General features: G+C 36.8%; 1 protein-coding gene and 1 long non-coding RNA gene across 6 annotated transcripts in view; one reads left to right on the top strand and one right to left on the bottom strand.

Moving 5' to 3' along the window:
- CFAP95 (cilia and flagella associated protein 95) overlaps positions 1–18,008 on the top strand; it is a 248,679-nt gene that overhangs the window by 12,717 nt on the left and 217,954 nt on the right. The gene's annotated exons all lie outside the window — the stretch shown is intronic.
- LOC112838680 (uncharacterized) overlaps positions 1–18,008 on the bottom strand; it is a 46,851-nt gene that overhangs the window by 12,583 nt on the left and 16,260 nt on the right. For both annotated transcript variants that reach the window (XR_003212030.2, XR_012374038.1), the window contains exons 2-4: positions 13,589–13,663; positions 9,218–9,338; positions 8,916–9,035 (exon numbers count right to left, since the gene is read on the bottom strand). This is a non-coding gene — a long non-coding RNA (uncharacterized lncRNA). The remainder of the gene's footprint in view (positions 1–8,915; positions 9,036–9,217; positions 9,339–13,588; positions 13,664–18,008) is intronic.

The following is an 18,008-nucleotide window of genomic DNA, read 5'->3' as shown; positions in this document are numbered from 1 at the left end:
GAGGAAGAACACTATAGCCTACTTAAAGTGTCTATCCAACAAGAAGATCTAACAATTGTAAATATCTATGCTCCTAACATGGGAGCAGCCAGTTATATATGGCAATTAATAACAAAAGCAAAGAAACACATTGACAACAATACAATAATAGTGGGGGACTTTAACACCCCCCTGATGGAAATGGACAGATCATCTAAGCAAAAGATCAACAAGGAAATAAAGGCTTTAAATGAAACACTGAACCAAATGGGCTTCACAGATATATTCAGAACATTCCATTCCAAAGCAACGGAATACACATTCTTCTCTAGTGCCCATGGAACATTCTCTGGAATAGATCACATCCTAGGTCACAAATCAGGTCTCAACAGGTACCAAAAGATTAGGATCATTCCCTGCATATTTTTGGACCACAGTGCTTTGAAACTAGAATTCAATCACAAGAGGAAAGTCAGAAAGAACTCAAATATGTGGAGGCTAAAGAGCATCCTACTAAAGAATGGATGGGTCAACCAGGAAATTAAAGAATTTAAAAAATTCATGGAAACCAATGAAAATGAAAACACAACTGTTAAAAATCTTTGGGAGGCAGAAAAGGTAGTCCTAAGAGGAACGTATATAGTAATACAAACCTTTCTCAAGCAACAAGAAAGGTCTCAAATGCACAACCTAACCCTACACCTAAAGGAGCTGAAGGAAGAAGAGCAAATAAAACGTAAACCCAGCAGGAGAAGAGAAATAATAAAGATCAGAGCAGAAATCAATGAAATGGATACCAAAAGAACAGTAGAATAGATCAACAAAACTAGGAGCTGGTCCTTTGAAAGAATTAATAAGATTGATAAGAAAAGAGAAACAACCCAAATAAATAAAATCATGAATGAAAGAGGAGAGATCACAACCAACACTAAAGAAATATAAACAATTATAAGAACATATTATGAGCAACTCTATGCCAGCAAATTAGATAATCTGGAAGAAATGGGTGCATTCCTAGAGATGTATAAACTACCAAAACTGAACCAGGAAGAAATAGAAAGCCTGAACAGACCCATAACCACTAAGGAAATTGAAGCAGTCATCAAAAATCTCCCAAGAAACAAGAGCCCGGGGCCAGATGGCTTCCCAGGGGAATTCTACCAAACATTTAAAGAAGAATTAATATCTATTCTTCTAAAACTGTTCCAAAAAATAGAAATGGAAGGAAAACTTCCAAACTCATTTTATGAGGCCAGCATACCATTTTATGATCCCAAAACCAGACAAAGACCCCATCAAAAAGGAGAATTACAGACCAATATCCTTGATGAACATGGATGCAAAAATTCTCACCAAAATACTAGCCAATAGGATCCAACAGTACATTAAAAGGATTATTCACCACGACCAAGTGGGATTTATTCCTGGGTTGCAAGGTTGGTTCAACATTCACAAATCAATCAATGTGATACAATACATTAATAAAAGAAAGAACAAGAACTATATGATCCTCTCAATAGATGCAGAAAAACCATTTAACAAAGTACAGCATCCTTTCTTGAGTGAAACTCTTCAGAGTGTAGGGATAGAGGGTACATGCCTCAATATCATAAAAGCCATCTATGAAAAACCCACAGTGAATATCATTCTCAATGGGGAAAAACTAAGAGATTTTCCCCTAAGGTCAGGAACACAACAGGGATGTCTACTATTACCACTGCTATTCAGCATAGTACTAGAAGTCCTAGCCACAGCAGTCAGACAACAGAAAGAAATAAAAGGCATCCAAATCAGCAAAGAAGAAGTCAAACTCTCACTCTTTGCAGATGATATGATACTTTATGTAAAAAACCCAAAAGACTCCACCCCAAAACTGCTAGAACTCATACAGGAATTCAGTAAAGTGGCAGGATATAAAATCAATGCTCAGAAATCAGTTGCATTTCTATACACCAACAACAAGACAGAAGAAAGAGAAATTAAGGAGTCTATCCCATTTACAATTGCACCCAAAACCATAAGATACCTAGGAATAAACCTAAGCAAAGAGGCAAAGAATCTGTATTCAGAAAACTATAGAATACTAATGAAAGAAATTGAGAAAGACACACAAAAAAATGGAAAAACGTTCCATGATCATGGATTGGAAGAACAAATATTGTGAAAATGTCAATGCTACCTGGAGCAATCTACACATTTAATGCAATCCCTATCAAAACACCATCAACTTTTTTCAAAGAAATGGAACAAATAATCCTAAAATTTGTATGGAGCCAGAAAAGACCCCGAATAGCCAGAGGAATGTTGAAAAAGAAAAGCAAACTGGCGGCGTCACAATTCCAGACTTCCAGCTCTATTACAAAGTTGTCATCATCAAGACAGTATGGTTGGCACAAAAACAGACACATAGGTCAATGGAACAGAACAGAGAGCCCAGAAATGGACCCTCAACTCTATGGTCAACTCGTCTTCAACAAAGCAGGGAAGAATGTCCAATGGAAAAAAGACAGTCTCTTCAACAAATGGTGTTGGGAAAATTGGACAGCCACATGCAAAAGAGTGAAACTGGACCATTTTCTTACACCACACACAAAAATAGACTCAAAATGGATGAAAGAACTAAATGTGAGACAGGAATCCATCAAAATCCTAGAGGAGAACACAGGCAGCAACCTCTTTGACCTCAGCCACAGCAACTCCTTCCTAGTCACATCACCAAAGGCAAGGAAGCCAGGGCAAAAATGAACTATTGGGACTTCATCAAGATAAAAAGCTTTTGCACAGCAAAGGAAACAGTCAACAAAACAAAAGACAACCGACAGACTGGGAGAAAATATTTGCAAATGACATATCAGAGAAAGGGCTAGTGTCCATAATCTATAAAGAACTTCTTAAACTCAACACCAAATAACAAATGATCCAATCAAGAAATGGGCAGAAGACATGAACAGACATTTTTCCAAAGAAGACATCCAAATGGCCAACAGACACATGGAAAAGTGCTCAACATCGCTCAACATCGGGGAAATCCAAATCAAAACCTCAATGAGATACCACCTCACACCAGTCAGAATGGCTAAAATTAACACGTCGGGAAACAACAGATGTTGGTCAGGATGTGGAGAAAGGGGAACCCTCCTACACTGCTGGTGGTAATGCAAGCTGGTGCAGCCACTCTGGAAAACAGTATGGAGGTTTCTCAAAAAGTTGAAAATAGACCTACCCTATGACCCAGCAATTGCACTACTGGGTATTTACCCCAAAGATACAAATGTAGTGATCCAAAGGGGTATGGGCACTCCAATGTTTATAGCACCAATGTCCACAATAGCCAAACTATGGAAAGAGCCAAGATGTCCATCGACAGATGAATGGATAAAGAAGATGTGGTATATATATATACAATGGATTATTATGCAGCCATCAAAAAAACCCCAAATCTTGCCATTTGCAATGACATGGATGGAACTAGAGGGTATTATGCTAAGTGAAATAAGTCAATCAGAGAAAGACAAGTGTATGATCTCACTGATAGGAATTCTTAATCTCAGGAAACAAACTGAGGGTTGCTGGAGTGGTGTGGGGTGGGAGGGATGGGGTGCCTGGGTGATGGACATTGATTGGGGAGGGTGTGTGCTATGGTGAGCACTGTGAATTGTGTAAGAATGTTGAATCATAGACCTGTACCTCTGAAACAAATAATACATTATATGTTAAAAAAAAAAAAAGAAGATAGTAGGAAGGGAAAAATGGAGGGGGGAATCAGAGGGGGAGATGATCCATGAGAGACGATGGACTCTGAGAAGCAAACTGAGGGTTTTAGAGGGGTAGGGGTGATGGGTACTAAGGAGGGCACGTGTTGAATGGAACATTGGGTGTTATATGCAAAGAATGAGTCATGGAACACTACATCAGAAACTAATGATATAATGAATGATGACTAACAATGTAATAAAATTAAATTAAAAAAAATAGGATGTATGTGCTTAAGTGCTATCATGAAAGGCAACGTAATGAAAGTGGGCTCCACTACCTAGGTGTGGTTGCATGCCATCCATGGAACCTCTCTACACTTCAATAGCTTCACTTCAAAATAAAAATAGAAAATAGAAGGGTTATGTTTGAAGACCAAATGAGAGTACTATGTGCATGACCTGTAATAAATGTTCAGCAAAATTGGAAAAAAAAAAAAAAGATTCTATCGCCTTCTCCCTCTGCCCCTCCCCCACTCACACGTACTCTCTCTCTCTCTCAAATAAATCTTTAAAAAAAAATAAAGTGGGATGTTGAATTCTTCAACTATTGTTGTCATTTTCTTTTAATTCTGTCAGTTTTTGCCTCATGTATTTTGGGGCTTTGTTGATAGGGGCATATATGTTTATAATTGTTATATCTTTTTGATGAATCAGTCCTTTTATCATTGTAAAATATCCTTCTTTTTCTCTAGTAACAAATTTTGTCTTAAAGTCTGTTTTTTTTCCTGACATTAGTATAGCCATTCCAGTTTTCTTTCACACACCATTTGTGTGGTGTATCATTTCCCATCCTTTTCCTTTCAAGTTATTTATGTCTTTGAATCTAATGTGTGTGTCTTGTATATAGACAGTATAGGATTGGGTTATGCTTTTTTAAAATAAAATCCATTCTTCCAATCTCTGCCTTTTAGTTGGACATATTAGTCAGTTTACATTAATGTAATTACTGATAAGGAATGATTTATATCTGCATTTTTCTTTTTTTTCTATATGTCTTATGTCCTTTTGTTCCCCTGTTCCTCCATTATTGCCTTCTTTTGTATTAAATAGATATGATTTACCATTTTAATTAGCTATCGTTTTTTATTATCTTTGTTTTTTGAGTTTTATTTTTGTTGGGTTTCCTAGGGATTACAATTAAAATCTTGCCTTAAAACAATATAGCTCAAAGTAAAAACAATTATAGTAGGGTACAAAAACTTTGCTCTTCTATATTTTCACCCCTACTTCCTTCTTTGTGCTGTTACTGTCATACATATTATATCTCTATATATTATCTGCCCATCAGCACTGATTATAATCATTCCTTTATGCAGTTGTTTTTAAAATCAGGTAGGAGATATAAAAAAATAGTTCCAAATTTAAAATACATTTATACTGATTTTACATTTACCTATAATGTTTTTACATTTAGTTGTATTTACTAGTGCTCTTTGTTTCTTCATGTGAATTTGAGTTACTGTCTAGTATCTTCATTTCAGCCTAAAAAGGACTCCCTTTAATATTTCTTATATGGCAGGTCTGCTTGTGACAAATTCTGTTTTTATACTGCTTCAAATACCTCATAACAGTGTATTCCCAATTCCTTTCTCCTGTCCCATATAGCGTTGCTGTTATTCATTTCATTTACCTATAAGTGATAATCATCTAAATCACTTTTGCTATTATTTTATTGAACAAACTGTTATCTGTTAGATCAAATAAGAATAAGAAAGATAAAAGATTTTACTCTCATTTATTACTTTTCTAAGGCTTGTACTTTATGTAGATCTGAGTTTCTGACCTGTGTCATTTTTCTTCTCTCTGAAGAACTTCTTTTAACTTGACAAATTCTCTCAATATCTTTTTATCTAAGAAAGTCTTTATTTCTCCTTCACTTTTGAAGGATAATTTCTCTGAATACAGAATTCTAGATTGGTGGGTTTTTTTTTTTTTAACACTAAATATTTCACTCTACTCTCATCTTTCTTGCATGGTTTCTGAAGAGTAGTTCAATATAATTCTTATCCTTCTCTACAGGTAGGATGGGTCTTGTCCTCTGGCTTCTTTCAGGACTTTGTCATTGTCTTTGATTTTCTATAGTTTTAATATATTATACCAAGATACAGGTTTTTTTTTGTGTGTGTATTTATCTTTCTTAGTGTTTTCTGAGCCTCCTGGATCTGTGGTTTGGTGTCTGTCATTAATTTTGAAAAATTCTCAGCCATCATTACTTCAAACCTATCTTCTGTTTTTCCTTTCACGTTTCTTCCCTTTCTGCTATTCCCTTTAGGTGAATGTTATACCTCTTGTAATTGTCCCACAGATACACTATAATAGTCCAACATTTTGAAATGTCCAAAAAACACATTTTTCTCAAAAATGAAGGCAATCAAAAGCTAGATTCAGGAACCTCAGTTCTACTTCATGTGTTTATCCATTCATTCATTCAACATGTATTTTTATTAAATATCTACTTTGTGTTAGTTCTCTGAGTGTCTTTATTTAACAACATGGCCTTGTATGCATATGTTCCCTTAAGTATTTCCCAGCGCAGCGACAACTTCATCACGTTGGTGGTGAATGATGAATTAATAATTCCATCTTTTGTTGTTCATTTCCAAGACTTAACAGAAACCATTTGGAAGAAAAAACATGTAAAAGCATGCAATGGCATTTTCAGCTTTCTTGTGGAAAGAGATAGATGTAGAATTTATGATATTTACTATTGCATTTTGCTTTTGAAGGAGAAATGACTGTGTGGTCATCAAAATCCATCAACAAGTAAAAAATAAGAAGGACTATGCATCCAGTACAGATTACACACAGTTTTGGTTGTGATGAAGAAATCCAGTGAAGGTGAAATATGTTTATATATTAAGGGTTTACCATTAAAAGGACCAATTTAAAAGAAGAAGATCAACACCACCACAGATGGCTTAATTTTACCCCTTGAACATAGTTCTTTATGCCATATGGAGAATCATGCATGAACAAGCAGCTCATTCTTCAGTCTGCAAAAGGGAAGTCTTAATAGGAACAATATGTATTAATAAAGAACACAAACACAGAATTGCTAAATATTTTGACTTACATTCTTGGCTCCAAATTGTTACTTTGGATAAGCTCTTATTTGTGAATATGCCTCCATTCTGAGGGGTTAAGGAATAGTATGCCTAAGAATGGCTCTCCCTGTGGCCAGGAAAAGGTAGATTACCTTTCTTTCTTTTTTTTTTTTTAAGATTATTTATTTATTTATTTGAGAGAGAGAGAATGAGAGATAGAGAGCATGAGAGGGAAGAGGGTCAGAGGGAGAAGCAGACTCCCTGCTGAGCAGGGAGCCCAATGTGGGACTCAATCCCCGGACTCCAGGATCATGACCTGAGCCGAAGGCAGTCGCTTAACCAACTGAGCCACCCAGGCGCCCTAGATTAACTTTCTAGTGTTGCATTTTGAAAAAAAAAAAAAAAAAATAGCTGTACAAATTCTAGGGTATCTTGCTTTAGGTAATAGAATATTTCTGAATAGGTTGCATATAATTTAGCTTTTACATAATGAAAAAACATCTTAAATATAGTGGGGGCAAACTAAAAACAACCTGTAATGAGTCCTTTTGTAGTCTGTGGAATTACTAATAATTTCTCTCCCTGTGGGCTTTGTTTTTTTTTAACTTCTAGAAGGAAAAAGCTCATTGAAATTGGTCTTGGCAACGCTTTTTCTAGATATGACACCCAAAGCATAAGTAACAAAAGCAAAAATAAACTAGTGGGACTAAAAAGGAAACAATCAACAAAATGAAAAGACAACTTGCAGAATGGGAGAATATATTTGCAAACCACATATCGGATAAGTAATTAATATCCAAAATATATAAGGAACTCATACAATTTAATAGCCAAAAAAATCAATTTTAAAAAATAGACAAAGGACCTGAATAGACATTTTTCCAAAAGAAGATATTCAGTGGGTGCATGAAAAGGTAGTGAGCATCACTAATTAATAGGGAAATGCAAATCAAAACCACAATGAGATATCACGTCTCATCTATTAGAATGGCTGTCATTAAAAAGACAAAAGTATGAAGAGGATGTGGAGAAGAGGGAACTCTTGTACACTGTTGGTGGGAATGTAAATTCGTATAGCCACTATGGAAAACAGTATAGAGGTTCCTCAAAAAATTAAAAATAGAACTACAGTATGATCCAGCAATTCCATTTCTGGGTATATATCCAATGGAAGTGAACTCACTTTCTCGAAGAGATATCTGCACCCTTATGTTTATTGCAACATTATTTACAGTAGTCAAGACACGGAAACAACCTAAGTGTCCATTGATGGATGAATGAATAAATGTGTGTGTGTGTGTGTGTGTGTGTGTGTGTGTATGTATATGTATATATATATGGAACATTCTAGAAACAGAGTAGATTGGTGATTGGTAGGGGTGGGGGAAAAGGGTGAAGGTGGTCAAAGGGTACAAACTTTCGGTTCTAAGATGCATAAGTTCTGGAGAGGTAACATGTAGCATGCATGGTGACTATAGTTAAATTGGAGAGTAGATTTTATTTTATTTTATTTTTTAAAATTTTTTATTGTTATGTTAATCACCATACATTACATCATTAGTTTTGGATGTAGTGTTCCATGATTCATTGTTTGTGTATAACACCCAGTGCTCCACGCAGAACATGCCCTCTTTAATACCCATCACCAGGCTAACCCATTCCCCCACCCCTTCCCCTCTAGAACCCTCAGTTTGTTTTTCAGAGTCCATCGTCTGTCATGGTTTGTCTCCCCCTCCGACTTACTCCCCTTCATTCTTCCCTTCCTGCTATCTTCTTCTTTTTCTTTTTTGGAGAGTAGATTTTAAAAGTTGTCTTTACACACACACACACACACACACAAATTGTAACTATATGAGGTAATGGACATGTTAACTAACTCTATTGTGGTAATCATTTTGTGATATATATAAATATATATAAATCATTGCATTATATATCTGAAACTTACTCAATATTATATGTGAATTGTGTCTCAATAAAGCCAGAAAAAAGATACATAAAAGCACACAAAGGAAACAAAAATAAAGGCTACCGCATACTCCACTTCCATTGCCAGGCCCGCTCCCCATAAGTATCAACTGTAGACGCTGTCTGTTGACACCACCCCCCCATAAGAATGCTTCCTCATATATATTACCTTCATCTCTAGCTCGTCCTCTTCTTGACACATTATAGTGTTTTTCCTTCTTTTTATGTCAGGTTTCTCTTCCTCTCTGTCCTTCTCCCTCTTCATACATACAACACACACATTAAAAGTCTGAAAAGATTCATGTACTCCAAAATGTTAATAGCATTTATTTCTGGGTAGTGTAGGGTAGATAATTAATTTTTTTCCTTTTCTCTGTGTTCTCTAATTAGGTATTATGTAATGGAACATAATTAAATTGGAATGTTAAGGATATTGATGGAAATATTTGAAAGGTTATTTTTAATACTTGCCTTGTCTTTTAGGCAGAATTCTTAGCATATTTCCCCTTTTCTTGATGACATTGTTTACACAGGTCATACCTCCAGGCCAAGCCTCCTGCTAACTTCTACAACAGCTTCCAAAGTGATTTTTCTAGTACACAAAAATAACTGTCAATCCTATGCTTAACAGCTTTCAGTTACTGTTTATCACTCACTAAAGAAAAATCCAGATTCTTGCTTATGACAGAAGGCTTCCCATAGCCTGACCCAACCTACCATTTCTGGACTTAATTTCCAAATGTTAGACTGTGCCAGGATTGCAAAGAGGAAGAGAAGTGGCTCTTACAACCTTGAGGAGTTTATGGATTGTGAGCTGGTGCTTAGCTCAGTAGCTGTTAATGGTCTGGTTAGTGCATAAAGCAGGAACCGCCATGACATTTCATAATCCTGAGTAATTATGTCCAATGAACAAACATGATTTGGTCAGAATAGGGGTGCCCACCATTGCCCTGGGGAGAGGAGACAGGTGTTAGGAAAATGAGCCTTGAGAAATGGGAAGGACAGGGTAGGGACGCCGCTGATGGTAAATACCACTTCTGTGTCTGCTGGTGGAGGGGTGAGTAACCATAACTCACACTGTGTGGGGTTTTGGGTCTACATACCACTTCTGTGTCTGCTGGTGGAGGGGTGAGTAACCATAAATCACACTGTGTGGGGTTTTGGGTCTACATACCACTTCTTGTGTCTGCCGGTGGAGTGGTAACTATAACTCACACTGTGTGGGGTTTTGGGTCTACACAGGCTTTTTATGTGAAAATACCATCTCTTACGCATCTATTTTATTTAGCCCTCAGAACAAGTTGCTGAAATCTTATTGGTATCCTCAACTCACATGTAAGGAATGAAACTCAGAGAGATTAAATTGCTGCTTCAAGATTACACAGCAGATTTGAGTCAGACCTCCCTCTGCCTCCCAATTTTGTGATCACCATGGATAGAATCTCAAGGTTTACTCTCTGATCCAAGATCAAGGAAATGGATAAAAGTAAGATTCCAGGTTCTGGAACTGGGTCTTTCCTGGACCTCTTGGAACTATCTTCGCTCCTTATTCTGACAAAACCACAGCAAGGGATTGTTACTGTGTTTACCTTATGCCTGGCACTGTGCTAAATGCTTTGCATATATTACTACATTTAATCCTTGGCAACCCCATGAAGTGGCTGCTTTATTTTTCTCCATTATCTAAATGAGAAAAGTATGGCTTAGATACTTATCTAAAAAAAAAAAAAAAAAAAAAAAGGCCACACAATGAGTTAGGGGCAGAGTCCAGATTTGAACCCAGGTCAGCTTCTTGACAGAGCCCATGTTCTTCTGTTGAGCTTCATAACCCACTGCATGCTGTCCTCTAAGAAAATGGTTAGAAGTCTGTTTTTTAACTCTGGGATAGCAATTTCTAGACTTTTGGGTGTCATACGTCAGCTTTTTACAGGGGCCCTCCTCCTCTCTCTGGCTCAAAGCCATACTGATTAAATGAAACAGTATGATGACTACTTGTTCCTTCTGTGATTTTCCTCATTTCCTCAACCTTATCTTCTTCGTGTTCAAATATCAGCAATTCATTGAAATTGTTTTAAATCTGTTGTCATTTAGTTTTAGTAAAAAATCCTAGAAAACAAGAATTTTATAGTAAAAGGAGCAGCAGAGTAGAAACAATGTCAAAATTAAAATCTGAAAATCTGATTTCCAGTTCTAATTCTGCCCTTTCTAGCTATATGTGCTTGGTCAAGCCTTTTCAACTGGTTTGAGGTATCTATTTTCTTAACCTTCAGTAGTCAGTGACAATTTCCCTTCATTGTGCCTCCCCTTACAGAACACATGGAAGATTAAACCAGTTTAGTCAATAATTCAGTAAAAACAAACAGCCCTAAACACCAGTGTCCTGAATTCTCTCACTTTTAAATCAATTTCTAAGAAAACCCTCAGAGTAATGTGTAAGAATATTTTAGGAACTTCATTGATTTGTCTCTGGAAAATTAAGCCCAATTGATCTATTTTTGATTTTCAGGTTTTGATTTCGAATAGAGGGTAGTTTTTCTTTAAATAGCAGCAGTGTACCAGTCTCTAAATAAAAAGTGGATATTTAAGACATACTTAGGGAAATGATTCTTGAACACCTTTCCCTCCTTTTCAGTCTATGAACTGTAATTGTGACAGTTAAGTAGGTATGTACTCTATAGCTGTTATGAGAGCCTTGGTTCCTGATTTCACTACCAATACACATTTTGAGAAAAAGCCATGAATATTTTCCTTCTTCAGTCTCCCCTACAGTTCTTTACTTCTGGTTCTAAATAGTATCCATGTTTCTTGCCATGACAGATTATACCTAGAATCACTTTGACCTTGGCCAGAGCAAACAGAAAATTAATGAAATGGAGCTGACCCCTTGCTTCTGAATGATAGAACCAACACAACGTTCACCTTTCCTCTAAGTACTTTTGCCCCGGGCCTCAATTCTTTCTTCCTGATTCTGATTTTCTCCTACCATGGGCTGGGAGAATTTCTTTACATGTTGGCCTGAAATCTGGATTTGGTGGTTATTGCTGTGGATGTAATGCCTGTGAGTGAGGATGATGTCATCCACGGAGAGCAAATAAATGTGAAAGAGAAGAACGCATTCAATAGGACAGTGTCCTGCATGAACATGTCATTTATCATGTCAACTTTAATGCATTGCCCCAAATAATTGTCTTGTTGGTATTTGAAAGATTTTCATTAGTTAAATATATACTTATATACATAAATAAAGTCTGACAGTTATTATAAAATCAAAAGGCTCAGATCCTTGAAAAAAATGAGTGGATATACTTGATCTCAGATTGGGAAGTCTTTCTAATCATGTCACCCAAAGCAGAAAACATAAAGAAATAAGACTGATTATAGATCTATAGGTATTACATTTTCAAGTTTGAAAAACAAAGAAAAAGACTTGGTAACCTATATGACACATAATCAATATTTTTAACATATAAATAGTTCATATATCAATAAGCAGTTGTTGAACAACCCAGTAACTGTTCAATGAACATGTTAGGTGTTATTGTTCAAAGGGAAATATTTTTTACGTGAAGGAAAAGTATTATTTTGTTAGTATAATTAAAATGTATTTAATTAGTAACTAAAATTGAAATGTTGGAGGAAAATGAGTAAAGATGAGGAGAAATTGCCGAGCGTTTATTGTTGGAGTTCAAATTAATAAAGCTGATGGTCCAACAAGAATAAACTGTGTTAGGTTCCACGCTCAGTGGCATCAGATATTCCCTAAATTAATGGTATAGAAAACCCATAACAAAACAAGTCAAAGAGTAACTGGAGCTGAAGCTAGGTGTAATCCAACTTGTTCTACCTTAAAGGAAGGTCTGGGGACGAGTTTGGGAGAGCTCTGGAACACAGATGATAATATGAAATTACAACGGGGTAGTCTTGGGTTGTCAGTAAAACTTAAGAATCTTTTTGGGATGGGCACCTGGGTGGCTCAGTCGTTAAGCATCTGCCTTCGGTTCAGGTCATGATCCCAGGGTCCTGGGATTGAGTCCCGCATCGGGCTCCCTTCTCGGCAGGAAGCCTGCTTCTCCCTCTCCCACTCCCCCTGCTTGTGTTCCTGCTCTCGCTATATTTCTCTGTCAAATAAATAAATAAAATCTTAAAAAAAAAAAAAAGAATCTTCTGGGGAGCTGCAGCCCTATTGATTCTCCTGCTAATGTTGATGTGGTTAGTACAAATAATGTATGTTTTGTGGATTCATATTGTCTCCCCTGTTCTACTGAGTAGTTGTTGTGCTTGGATGAAACTTATGGACTTGGTATTATAGAGGGAATTCTCTGAAGAGGTGGATTTTTGTAAACTAATTTGAGATGTAATGATGTCATCCTATAGCCTGTCAGTGTTTCCTTTCTTTTTTTTTTTTCTGCCACCAAGAAGGGTTGAGACCTCCTAAAGGAGTTAAAAAGATAGCAGAATGTAAGAGAAAATGTTAATGCAGTTTAGTAGTCTAATAAATGCAGTGTTAATAGCTTTTCATCAAATTATCAAAAATTTTTTTAATTTTAATATTCAGTATTATCAGATACTATTGATTGCCTATAAAGATCCACCCCATTTCAACTTCTTCCTTACTGGCAGAACCCTCATGTTTACTGTAGGGTAAAATCCAGACTGGTTTAGGACTTAGCTATTACTATTACTCTTCCTGGTAGTTCCATTCTCCTTATCAGTGACTCATTTAGGAGAGGGCATGTCAACCATTTCCAGAAAATGAGAACTGAAGGCAGTCTACTATTGGGCTTCTGGGAAAGATTTTCTCATTCTAGGAAGGAGACTCCAGGGGATATGATCCATTTTTACCTCTGGTTATGGTCTTGCTGGGATGTTTAGCCTAGAACTGCTTCAGATGTTTTGTAATCCTGAGGGGAAGTCAGCCTGAGGGCAAAGTAGAAAGAAGAATGACATTGTAAGACATTTAATCAAGCAATCCTGAAAACTGCTCTACCATTGGTCCTTTGTTAAATGAGATATTTTCCCATATTAACTACTTTCCATTAGGCTTTCTTTTCCTTTTGGCTGAATGAAATCTGATATACTGTATGAACATAAGAACTTCGGTTCACTGCTGATGGAGAATCAATTGGTTTAGTATTTTCACAAGAAAATTTCATGAAACATATAAAAAGATTTTGATCTAGAAAAGCCACTTTAATAAGAAATTAAATAATTATATGTTAGTTTCAAGTTTATATATGGTAATATTGCTTATAATAATGAAAAATGGTAAAAACTAAATTTCCAATGACACAATGATTAAATAGATTTTAGACTATTCAAACAATGCCATACTCCTTTTCATCAAATTAAAAAGTATTTAAAAATCAAGTAACTCCTTGGTTATACCATAAATGTGCATATGGGAAAATCTGTTACAACAAAGAAAATATGATTTTAGTTGATTTTGAATATATCTTCCATTTATTTACTCATGAAACTGTTTTTTGAGTGTCACCAATGTGCTAGGCATTCTCCTAGGTGCTATAGATACAGTGGGTCCGTGCAAAATAAGTTATTGGACTCTTAGAGATGACATTCTAGAGAAGAAGACAATGACCAAGGAGACAAAGTTGTTTTGGTTTTCTAACAAAGGGAAAAAATAGGGTTGTGTGGTGTGAAGTAAATGGGTTGATGGTCGAAGCCAACATTAGTAAGGTAGTCAGGGAGGCTCTTTCTGAAGTGGGACATGATGGATGAAAAGTACTGCCCATGCGTGATCAAGAGGTAGATGAGCAAAAACATAAGTTCTAATGTGAAAAAGAACTCAGCATGCTGTAGAAGTAGAAACAGTGCCAGTGTGGTTGGTGCAGTGTGCGGGGGATTAGAGAAAATAGTATCTAGTGGTGTTGGAGAGGTAGACAGGATCTCACTCATGAGTGAAGGCTTGTAAGCAACTTAAGGAGTTGTGATTTTATTCTAAGAGTCATAGAAAGCTATTAAGTTATTTTAATTTGGAAGATGACACCATGTGACTATCATTCCCTGGCTGCTGTGTACAGAATGGACTGTAGGAACCAGGAGAAAAATTAAGAATCTATAGTCATGGGACGCCTGGGTGGCTCATTCGGTTAAGCATCTGCCTTTGGCTCAGGTCACGATCTCAGGGTCCTGGGGTCAAGTTCCGTGATGGACTTTCTGCTCAGTGGGGAGTCTGCTTTTCCCTCTCCCTCTGCTGCTCCCCCTGCTTGTGCACACTTGCTTGCTCTCTGTCAAATAAAATCTTAAAAAAAATATCTATAGTCAAATGAGAAATGGCAGTAATGGCAGTAATATGGAGAAAAGTGGGACCAAATCAACATATATTTTGGAGGATGAATAGGTTTTTCTAATGGAGTGTATGTTGGTGGTAGTGGTTATAAGAGAAATAGCAAAACAAGTGTAAATCTCAAAATAGGTTGTTAAATATGTAAGTCTGGAGTTCAGGGATAAAGTCTAGGCTAGACATTGTATCCAGAAGATGGTACAAAACACTGATTTACTTTTCTCATTTAATCACCTACAGTCACTGTACTTAAGAGTCTTTCCCAGATGAACACACAAGGATCAATTTTCATTTTTCTCATTGTTACCCCCACCCCAACCCCAGCCCTCAGACTTTTTTCTGGCTTTTTTTTAAACTCAGCTTTTTCCCCCAAGGTGTCTGATCTATCCTGGAAAGGCTGACAGTCACATTCTTCAGATTCTGTATCACCGGTCCTTGGGATGCATTGTGGTGAAATGTGGACAAGACAAATAAACCTATCTTTTAGCAAAACTCTGGAGCATTATTGTGTTAACAGTTGGCAAGAGGAAGAAAGTCAAAAGGGACCAAGAGGGGGAAAATGACCTCTTTAAGTATAATATTCATACAAAGAGGATATGGAAAAATGAACACATTCATGCACTGCCAGAGGGAGTATAAATTCTTACAACCTTCTAGAGGGCTCTTTGATACAGAGATCAAAAGTCATAAAGATGTGTTTAGCTTTTTGATCCATAAATTCAATTTCTACATATTTTTTCATGTGGAAATCATTGTGCATGCAGGGAAAGATTTAGTTAAGGATGTTAATGGTAGCATTCCTTATAATAATGTAAAATAGGAAACAATGAATTATTAACAGTAGGAGACATTGTGTGGACTACCCAAACATTAAAATGTTCTCCTGTCATAAACTATTACATTGTGGAGTGTTTAATGATGTAGAGAAATGTCAACATATTATTGAGTAAAGAAAGTTATGAAATGGTATGTATGTTGCGATTGCATAACAACAAGATTGGAAATCTTTATACTGAAATATTAATCGTGGTGTTGGTACTAATCGTGACCTCCCTTCTTTCCTCCTCCTTTCTTTCCTTCCTTCTTTTTGTCTCTCATTTTCTACGGTGCATATGGATAGAAGATAGAAAAATCTTAAGGTTAAAAAAAGAATTGCTGCTACCTAAAGGATGTATCACAAACTGACAGATTGGGAACACTATGGTAGATGGGGACATGAATATTAGCAACCGTGATTAATACCAAAGAGGGAATTGGCAATGCATAGAGAGAATTAGACATTCATATTTAGCAAATGATTGTTTTACCTAATGTTCCCTCTAAAAATATTTGTTGACATATTTAGGTCTCAAATGATTGAAAATGGACATCTGGACTGTGTCAAGTTTCCACTTAGAGTCAAATGTGATTGTGGTCCTTGTGCAGTGGGAATGAAGGAGAACAACATTCAAATGGGATATCTTGGGAATTCAGAGGAGTCTGCATAGATTTGCTTGTCCCCTTAGTTCAAGAGAACTCAGAAATAAATGGTCTTAAAAAGGCTTCCCTCAGGGCAAAGGTGTTTGCTTCAGTTTTTCCTTCCCCTAATCCCTCTGCTTATAGAAGCTGCAATTGTGCATTTGAAGTTAGATGTAAACCATATGGTATATTTTGGAGGCCCAGGAGATGCACAGCATTGCTCTCTAATGTTCCTGCCTCCTTGCCTTTCTTATGCTGCTGTCTCTGCATGTATTGCCCTTTCTCCCCTAAATGGTACCTGGCCCTAGGTTAAGAAATACTACCATAATCAGTCATTTATTTATAAATTCTAGCCTGGGACAGAAAACAAAAATCTTTATATTCACTTCCAAAATATGTAACTCTTACCTACCGAGTCTGAGATATGGGGTGTGCATGACCATTGTTTTGACCAAGTCAGTTGTAAGCTCCGACTGATACAAAGACCAGACACATGCTCCTTGGATAGATCAAGCAGGTTTTAATTATCTCAAGGATATAAAAAGAAGTCAGCACAGTCATGATACATATCACAGAGGTCAGCAACATCATTCAGGCCAGATGGAGATTCCAGCTTCTGAAATCCTGACCACTGGGTATGTAGTTACAGATGGTAAGACCCAAGTGAGAATTATAATAGTCTTTCTGGAGAGTTAATAGTCTTTCTCTTTACATCTAGAATTAAATACTTAAGACTGGATCAGTTCTCTCAGTAGAGTAGCCTGGGGATGTGCTGGGAACCACTTCTTTGACACCGGAAGCACCTCCTTAAACTCAGCTTCATAGTGGAAATAAACAAAGGCCAACCAAATGAGAACAAGCAAAGGCTGTTTATTCAGAGCTTCTACAGCAAGGGAGCCAGCACCTGTCACTTGCATTTTGGCAGATACTCAAAGGCAAGCAGAAGGGTGGAAAAAAGATAAAGCTTCAGGTACGCCCTGATTGGAAACGGTGGACATGAGGAAACTGTGGGCAGATTGGGGACAAATATTAGGAAAACTGTCTGTCATTAATCAAATCCTGGTCATTTGGGGCCAGTTGTTACTGGGGTTATTGTCTGACTTCCTGGACCATCACTAGAGATAGCAGTCTGACTTCCTGCAGGTCTAACTTACAGCAGGCTGGCTTCCTGGGTTGGTTGATTTCCTGGGCAGGTTGTTGCAGGTCGTAGGTCAGCGTTCTGTTTTTATATATGTTCTGGTCATTGTTATTTGTATGTTCAACCTCTCAATACAACACTGAATATAATATAGGAGGCACTACAACACAATACAGTAAACCTAAGTATGAATAGTCCCCATTCATCATTCTTGGTGCAGGCAGCCTGCTGCATCCTGATCCAAGTATATTCTTAAACTTAGTACTGCAGAGCCAGGAGAGGGGTCACTTTCCCAGAAGCCTCTGGGAGTCATGCTAACAAATCCTTAGATTAGCTATAAAGGTTATCCTGCAATTGGAAAAATA

Source organism: Callorhinus ursinus, unplaced genomic scaffold (genome assembly GCF_003265705.2).
Source record: "Callorhinus ursinus isolate GAN/ISIS: 27379988/994484 unplaced genomic scaffold, GSC_fseal_2.0 scaffold28, whole genome shotgun sequence".
Classification (NCBI taxonomy): domain Eukaryota; kingdom Metazoa; phylum Chordata; class Mammalia; order Carnivora; family Otariidae; genus Callorhinus; species Callorhinus ursinus.
This window is presented reverse-complemented; position numbering and strand designations above follow the sequence as displayed.